Source organism: Neomonachus schauinslandi, chromosome 11, assembly GCF_002201575.2.
Source record: "Neomonachus schauinslandi chromosome 11, ASM220157v2, whole genome shotgun sequence".
Classification (NCBI taxonomy): domain Eukaryota; kingdom Metazoa; phylum Chordata; class Mammalia; order Carnivora; family Phocidae; genus Neomonachus; species Neomonachus schauinslandi.
Window position 1 is genome coordinate 91,310,862 of NC_058413.1, and position 7,584 is coordinate 91,318,445.

Sequence of the window (7,584 nt, forward strand, 5' to 3'; positions counted from 1 at the left end):
GGCACAAAAAACCAAAGCAGAAAGAATATATGTATCTTTCAGTCTCTGGGATAGGGGTTTGGAAAAAAGCTGATGATTCCAAGTACAGTATGCTGTGATGATCTATCTTCAAAAGAAAGAGATCCAAGAGATACCATCACAGATTATTGGTGTGTCAAAAACACAGGTATGTATATTTAGATAAAAATTGAAAGACAATAACCAAATTATGGAAACAGCCAAGTATCCATCAACTGATGAATGGATAAAGAAACTGTGATATATATACATATATATATATGTTGTTAAATACATAATAAATATGGTGTTAAATATGTTCACATTGTTGTGAAACAGATCTCCAGAACTTTTTCATCTTGCAAATCTGAAACTCTATACCCATTAAATAAATTCCCTTTTCAATAAATAAATAAATAAATCCCCTTTTCTCCCTCTTCCTCGGGCCCTGGTAACTCCTATTCTACTCTATGTTTCTATGAATTTAATTACTTTAGATACCTCACATAAGTGTAATCATACAGTACTTATATTTTTGTGACTGACTTATTTCACTTAACATAATGTCCTAAAGATTTCTCCAACTTAAATGACTCAAAGGGCAGCGGGGAGAGAGGGTGAAGTTCTAAAATTAGGACATGGTGATGGTTGTACAACTCTACGAATATACCAAAAACCACTGATTTGTACACATTGCACAGGTGAATTTTGTGGTGTGTGAATTACATCTCAATGAAGCTGTTATAAATAAGAAAAACAACTGCGACAAAATGATAATGATATCATACTGACTATACAAAACATTCCATCACAACCTGCAATGGCAATTTGCCATTGTCCTCCAAGCCTTCCCCGTCTAGGTCATGCCAGTGTATGCCTCTTTATTTATGCCAAATATGCCCGTTTAGTTTTCCTTCAAACAATGAGATCTGGGGCACCTGGGTGGCTCAGTCGTTAAGCGTCTGCCTTCGGCTCAGGTCATGATCCCAGGGTCCTGGGATCGAGCCCCACATCGGGCTCCCTGTTTGGCTGGAAGCCTGCTTCTCCTTCTCCCACTCCCCCTGCTTGTGTTCCCTCTCTCGCTGTGTCTCTCTCTGTCAAATAAATAAATAAATAAATTTTTTAAAAAAGACAAAAAAAAAAAAAAAAAAAACAATGAGATCTTCCCCTCCAAAAAATTGTGCAATGTTGGCTCAAAAATTATAACTATCTTTTACAATTACAATATTTTTTCTTTCTGATAGTAAACAAGAAAATATAGGCCTTAACCATAAATGGGTTAATTTGTTAATTGTTAATGAGTTACAGATTAAAGAAAGAAATATACTCTATTTAAAATGTTTCTCCTTTGTCCTATAAGTCTTCATTAGAGAAAAAAAAATCAACAAGTACAAAAGAAGTAAACAGTAAAGGTCTGAAAAACAGTGTCAGAAAATACTCAGGACACTTAAGTGAGGTACCCAATAATTTGCTGCCTGATGTCTGCTTTCCTTTCACTCCCAGATAACCCAAAAGTTTGCCATCTCCAGCAGAAACCAACCATCTCTGGCTCTGGGTCGATTCTGTACTTTACTGTGAGGAATTTAAGTATGTCTAGTGCACAAAATTGTCAACTCATGATCAAACCAAACCTGTTGCCAGTTTTGTAAACCCCAAATGGTAGTTTCTCTATTATCTTTTACAAAATTCCAGTTATTTCTTTTAATCCATCCCCCAATTTTACCTTACCTGATACCAAAGGGGCTGAGTTGTGATATCCTTCCATATTTCTGAATCTTTACAGTGGCCAACTGACTGTTTCTCCTGTACTCCTGGCCCTTCACAAAGTGACCCACTAAGTATTCCTGCCCATCACAGAAGCTCCATTATATCTTGTCCAATATTTGTAATTTTCACTGTGGGTGTTGGGCTCTTACTCATTATGTGTGACCAGTTCCCTCTGAAGTCTGACTCTGACACATGGTCACAGTTTCCATTATTTCCTGGTCCCAGGTGACACCACCTGTCTGTCTGAATGCTCAGGACTGGTATACCTGGAGAATTTCCAACATTGCATCAGTGGTCTTTTCTTACCTTAGTCAGATCTGTCTTAGTGATGAATGCTGTCTGAGAAAAACACCAAAACAGTTTAAGAAAGAAAAAAAAATGTTGGGGTCTTATAAAAGTAAGATTAAGACTTATAACCAGAATAAGATCATTAAGGTAACCCAGATTTTTTTCTTTAGTTTTACTAGATTATTAGACTAAAAGCATGTTCTGCATGGGGCACTAGGTGTTATATGAAAACAATGAATTGTGGATCACTACATCAAAAACTAATGATGTATGGTGACTAACATAACATAATAAAATAAAATAAAATAAAAGCATGTTCTAGTCCTAGATTATCTTGATTATTTTATTTATTTTTTTCAAGATTTTTATTTATTTATTTGACAGAGAGAAAGACACAGCAAGGGAGAGAACACTAGCAGGGGGAGTGGGAGAGGGAGAAGTAGGCTTCCTGCTGAGCAGGGAGCCCAATGTGGGACTCGATCCCAGGACCCTGGGATCATGATCTGAGCCGAAGGCAGATGCTTAATGACTGAGCCACCCAGGCACCCCTATCTTGATTATTTTAAGGTGTTTGCTAAATTTCTTGTGATAGTCTACAGACATGATAAAGTTATGTGTGGTAGGTAAAAATATAGAACAAACATCATAGTTATATGAATTCAATGAACATCTAAAGATTAATCATAAAGTGAGAAATTTTAAGTTATTATTCCATAGGACTATATACTTAGTCTTGTCTTGAAAAACATGCTATCAATAACTTGGATGATGCCATAGAAGAGATCATGAAACTCAGAGATAATGTTAACACAGAAAAGAGTAATAAACACTTGTATGATGATAATGATTTAAGAAGAGAATATTAAGCTGTGAATCTAGACAGATATTAAAAAGAATTTAGAAATCTTGCCATTTGCATGACATATCAGATAAAGGGCTAGTATCCAAAATCTATAAAGAACTCATCAAACTCAACACCCAAAGAACAAAGAATCCAATCAAGAAATGGGCAGAAGACATGAACAGACATTTTTCCAAAGAAGACGTCCAAATGGCCAACAGACACATGAAAAAGTGCTCAACATCACTCGGCATCAGGGAAATCCAAATCAAAACCTCAATGAGATACCACCTCACACCAGTCAGAATGGCTAAAATTAACAAGTCAGGAAACGACAGATGTTGGCGGGGATGCGGAGAAAGGGGAACCCTCCTACACTGTTGGTGGGAATGCAAGCTGGTGCAGCCACTCTGGAAAACAGTATGGAGGTTCCTCAAAAAGTTTAAAATAGAGCTTCCATATGATCCAGCAATTGCACTACTGGGTATTTACCCCAAAGATACAAATGTAGGGATCCGAAGGGGTACGTGCACCGGGATGTTTATAGCAGCAATGTCCACAATAGCCAAACTGTGGAAAGAGCCAAGATGTCCACTGACAGATGAATGGATAAAGAAGAAGTGGTATATATATACAATGGGGTATTATGCAGCCATCAGAAGGAATGAGATCTTGCCATTTGCAACGACGTGGATGGAACTGGAGGGTGTTATGCTGAGCGAAATAAGTCAATCAGAGAAAGACATGTATCATATGACCTCACTGATATGAGGAATTCTTAATCTCAGGAAACAAACTGAGGGTTGCTGGAGTGGGGGGTGGGGTGGGAGGGATGGGGTGGCTGGGTGATAGACACCGGGGAGGGTATGTGCTATGGTGAGCACTGTGAATTGTGCAAGACTGTTGAATCACAGATCTGTACCTCTGAAACAAATAATGCAATATATGTTAAGAAAAAAAAAAGAAGAAGATAGTAGGAGGGGAAGAATGAAGGGGGGCGGAATTAGAGGGGTAGACGAACCATGAGAGACAATGGACTCTGAAAAACAAACTGAGGGTTCTAGAGGGGAGGGTGGTGGGAGGATGGGTTAGCCTGTGATGGGTATTAAAGAGGGCACGTTCTGCATGGAGCACTGGGTGTTATGCACAAACAACGAATCATGGAACACTACATCAAAAACTAATGATGTAATATGGTGATTAACATAACAATAAAAAATTTAAGAAAAGAAATCTTGCCATTTGCAATGACATGACTGGAGCTAGAGAGTATTATGCTAAGTGAAATAAGTCAGTCAAAGAAAAGCAAATACCATATGATTTCACTCCCATGTCGTGTGTGTTCACTCATATGTGGAGTGGTGTATGTGTAAGAAAAAACAAATGAGCATGGGGGCGGGTGGGGAAGAGAGAGAGGCAAACCAAAAAACAGACTCTTAACTACAGAGAACAAACTGTTGGTGACCAGAGGGGAGGTGGGTGGGGGGGATGGGTGAAATAGGTGATGGGGAGTAAGGATGAGCACTTGTGATGAGCACCTGGTGTTGTATAGAAGTGTTGAATCACAATATTGTACAGCTAAGATTGCACTGTATGTTAACTAATGGGAATTTACAAGCATAAAATTTGTTGTGAGCACTCAGGATAGAGAAATGAATGAGATAAAGTTCCTGCTCTTCAAAATGTTACAATCTAGAAGTGGGGAGGCAGACAAAGCAATGTGATAAATACATGATTGCACGAGTCTTACAGGAACATAGTGAATGTGGTGCTAACCTAGAAGAGGGGTCCAAGAAGGCTTCCAAAAGAAACCTGAATCTAAAAAGATAAGTAGGAAGAAGCCAGGTCTGCAAATACTCAAAATTGGGAAGCATTGGCTTCACAGCTCTCATGTTCAAAAGTTCTGGACCCAGAGAAAAAAACACCTAAAGATGCTATTAAATTCATTAAAAGGAACATACTATCTAAAATGAACAAAGTGAGGGCGCCTGGGTGGCTCAGTTGGTTAAGCGACTGCCTTCGGCTCAGGTCATGATCCTGGAGTCCCAGGATCGAGTCCCGCATCGGGCTCCTTGCTCAGCACGGAGTCTGCTTCTCCCTCTGACCCTCCCCCCTCTCATGCTCTCTCTCTCTCTATCTCATTCTCTCTCAAATAAATAAATAAAATCTTTAAAAAAATAAAATAAAAAAATAAAATAAAATGAACAAAGTGATAGTCACACAAGATAAACTGCATCTGGTGAATTGTGTTTAGTTCTGGGGGCAGTATTTTATGATTGCAATTTACAAACTATAATTATCCATGAAAACTGAAGATTTGGATCAAAATAATTTATGCCAAATGTCTGAATGACTAGTAAGAGGAATTGGAATTAGATTTATTGCATGTTACCTCAAAGGGAAGAGCTATGGCCAATGAGCTACGTGTTTCAACATAAAATATCTCTTTAACCATTAAATGTGCCTGAAAGTAGTCTGGGTTGAATTATGAAAAAGATCATTTTCTGTCTTCAGATGTGTTATAGCAAAAGATGAGTAACCATCTTCTAAAAGCTTTAGGAAATTCCTGTAATGTGAGGAAACTAGACTCCTTTAACATTCTGAGATTAAAATTTCTAGAATAGATAGAATTCAGATACTCACCCTTTACTTGGAAACCTTAGTCTGGGTTATATGTACTATTTAGACCAGGTATCCTCTAAGGGAAATAGCTCATGAGAATGACAGTAGAGGCTGTTCAAAATAGAAATTTCTGGGCTCTCTTTTACTTAGGGGATCAAAGGCAGGTCTCAATTACTGAAAAGTTCACATAGATATTATGTATCAAAAACCATGGTTCCCTATTGTGGCCTCCTCATAACGCTACTAGAACAACTCGCCAAAGTGACTTGTTTTTATCTAGGGTAATATATAAGTGATAGCATCAAAGATATATACATGGAAGCTCCCTTAAGACTTCCTTTCACCAGGGATGAGCTATTGAGGCACAGGAACAATTAAAATTTGCTTTTTTAAAAAAAATCCTTTGTTGATGCTCTCATTAGCTCCCATATGTATAATAGTCTCTCTCAGTGTAGAGATGGTAGACAGTGAACTTACTACATATATAGTAAGCAGTTCTACAGCATGTATTTTGTGTCAAATAGTTTAAGCACTTTCCTGCTTCATACTTATGTATTTATGTATACTAGAACTATTCTCATTTCAAGGATGATAAAACTGAAGCACAGAAAGATTCATAAAGACTTTATAAATAATTGTGCAACAACAACCGGCATAAACAAAGATCATGTTTGGTAAACTGAGACATGTGGTTACCCTGTACTTAGAAAAAACTGAATTTCTGCTAAGGCCCAAGACTAATAAAATCATTCATTCATTCACTTGTTCATTCAAAAATACTTATCTTCCTGTTTTGTTTTGTTTTTTTTTAAAGATTTTTATTTATTCATTTGACAGAGAGAGACACAGCGAGAGAGGGAACACAAGCAGGGGGAGTGGGAGAGGGAGAAGCAGGCTTCCCACAGAGCAGGGAGCCTGATGCGGGGCTCGATCCCAGGACCCTGGGATCACGACCTGAGCCGAAGGCAGACGCTTAATGGCTGAGCCACCCAGGCGCTCCTACTTACTTATCTTCCTGTTTTGCATAAAGATTTAGGCTGGGTCCTGGGGTTCTAGTGGTGAGCAATTAAATATAGAAGGATTACTGTCTAATGCTATGCTATGCTCCCCAGTATGATAACCACGATCCTGGTGTGGCCATTCACTTTCTCTGTTACATTAGCACATTTCAGGTACTCAATATCTACATGTAGTTAATGGCTACTATATTGGAAAAGGCAGACATAGAACATTACCATCATTTCCAAAAATTTTATTGGATAGTGCTGGTTCAGTGGAAGGGGGCGAAGCTGATGAAATAATCAATCAAATGTAAAAGTGGTCTCAAGCTTCTAAGCATTTGCATACTTAGAAGTAACCACTCGATGCAGGATCTAGTTACAATGTAGCTATAAAGTGCTGCCTTGTCTTTGCCCCCTGCTCAAAATAAAGCTGTTACCTTTCTAGCCCTGTCCGCCATGGTGCTTAGCAGCCAGGGATGCATGGTCTCAGACATGTTTACCAAGTAAAACACTGACTTGAGGGGCACCTGGGTGGCTCAGTCATTAAGCGTCTGCCTTCGGCTCAGGTCATGATCCCAGGGTCCTGGGATCGAGCCCCGCATCGGGCTCCCTGCTCAGCGGGGAGTCTACTTCTTCCTCTCCCACTCCCCCTGCTTGTGTTCCCTCTCTCGCTGTGTCTCTGTCTGTCAAATAAATAAATAAAATCTTAAAAAAAATAAAATAAAATAAAATAAATTAAAAAAAAAAAGAAGTAACCACTCATAGTTTTGAACCCTGAAGGTCAGTCCCAAGGTTATATTGTATCCATCTTGACAGTGAAGTTGAAGAGACGAAGAGGTGTGGGGAACTTCTCACACCCACACCATTCAATTAAAAAGTCTTTCCACCAGGGCGCCTGGGTGGCTCAGTTGGTTAAGCGACTGCCTTCGGCTCAGGTCATGATCCTGGAGTCCCTGGATCGAGTCCCGCATCGGGCTCCCTGCTCGGCAGGGAGCCTGCTTCTCTCTCTGACCCTCCTCCCTCTCATGCTGTCTCTCATTCTCGCTCTCAAATAAATAAAATCTTTAA

General features: G+C 39.1%; 1 non-coding gene across 1 annotated transcript; it reads left to right on the forward strand.

The window, feature by feature from the left end:
- Nucleotides 1-6,879: 6,879 nt before the first annotated feature.
- On the forward strand, nucleotides 6,880-7,010 carry LOC123326300. Its single transcript, XR_006541005.1, has one exon. It is a non-coding gene; the product is annotated as a small nucleolar RNA SNORA63 (small nucleolar RNA).
- The last annotated feature ends 574 nt before the right edge of the window (nucleotides 7,011-7,584 follow it).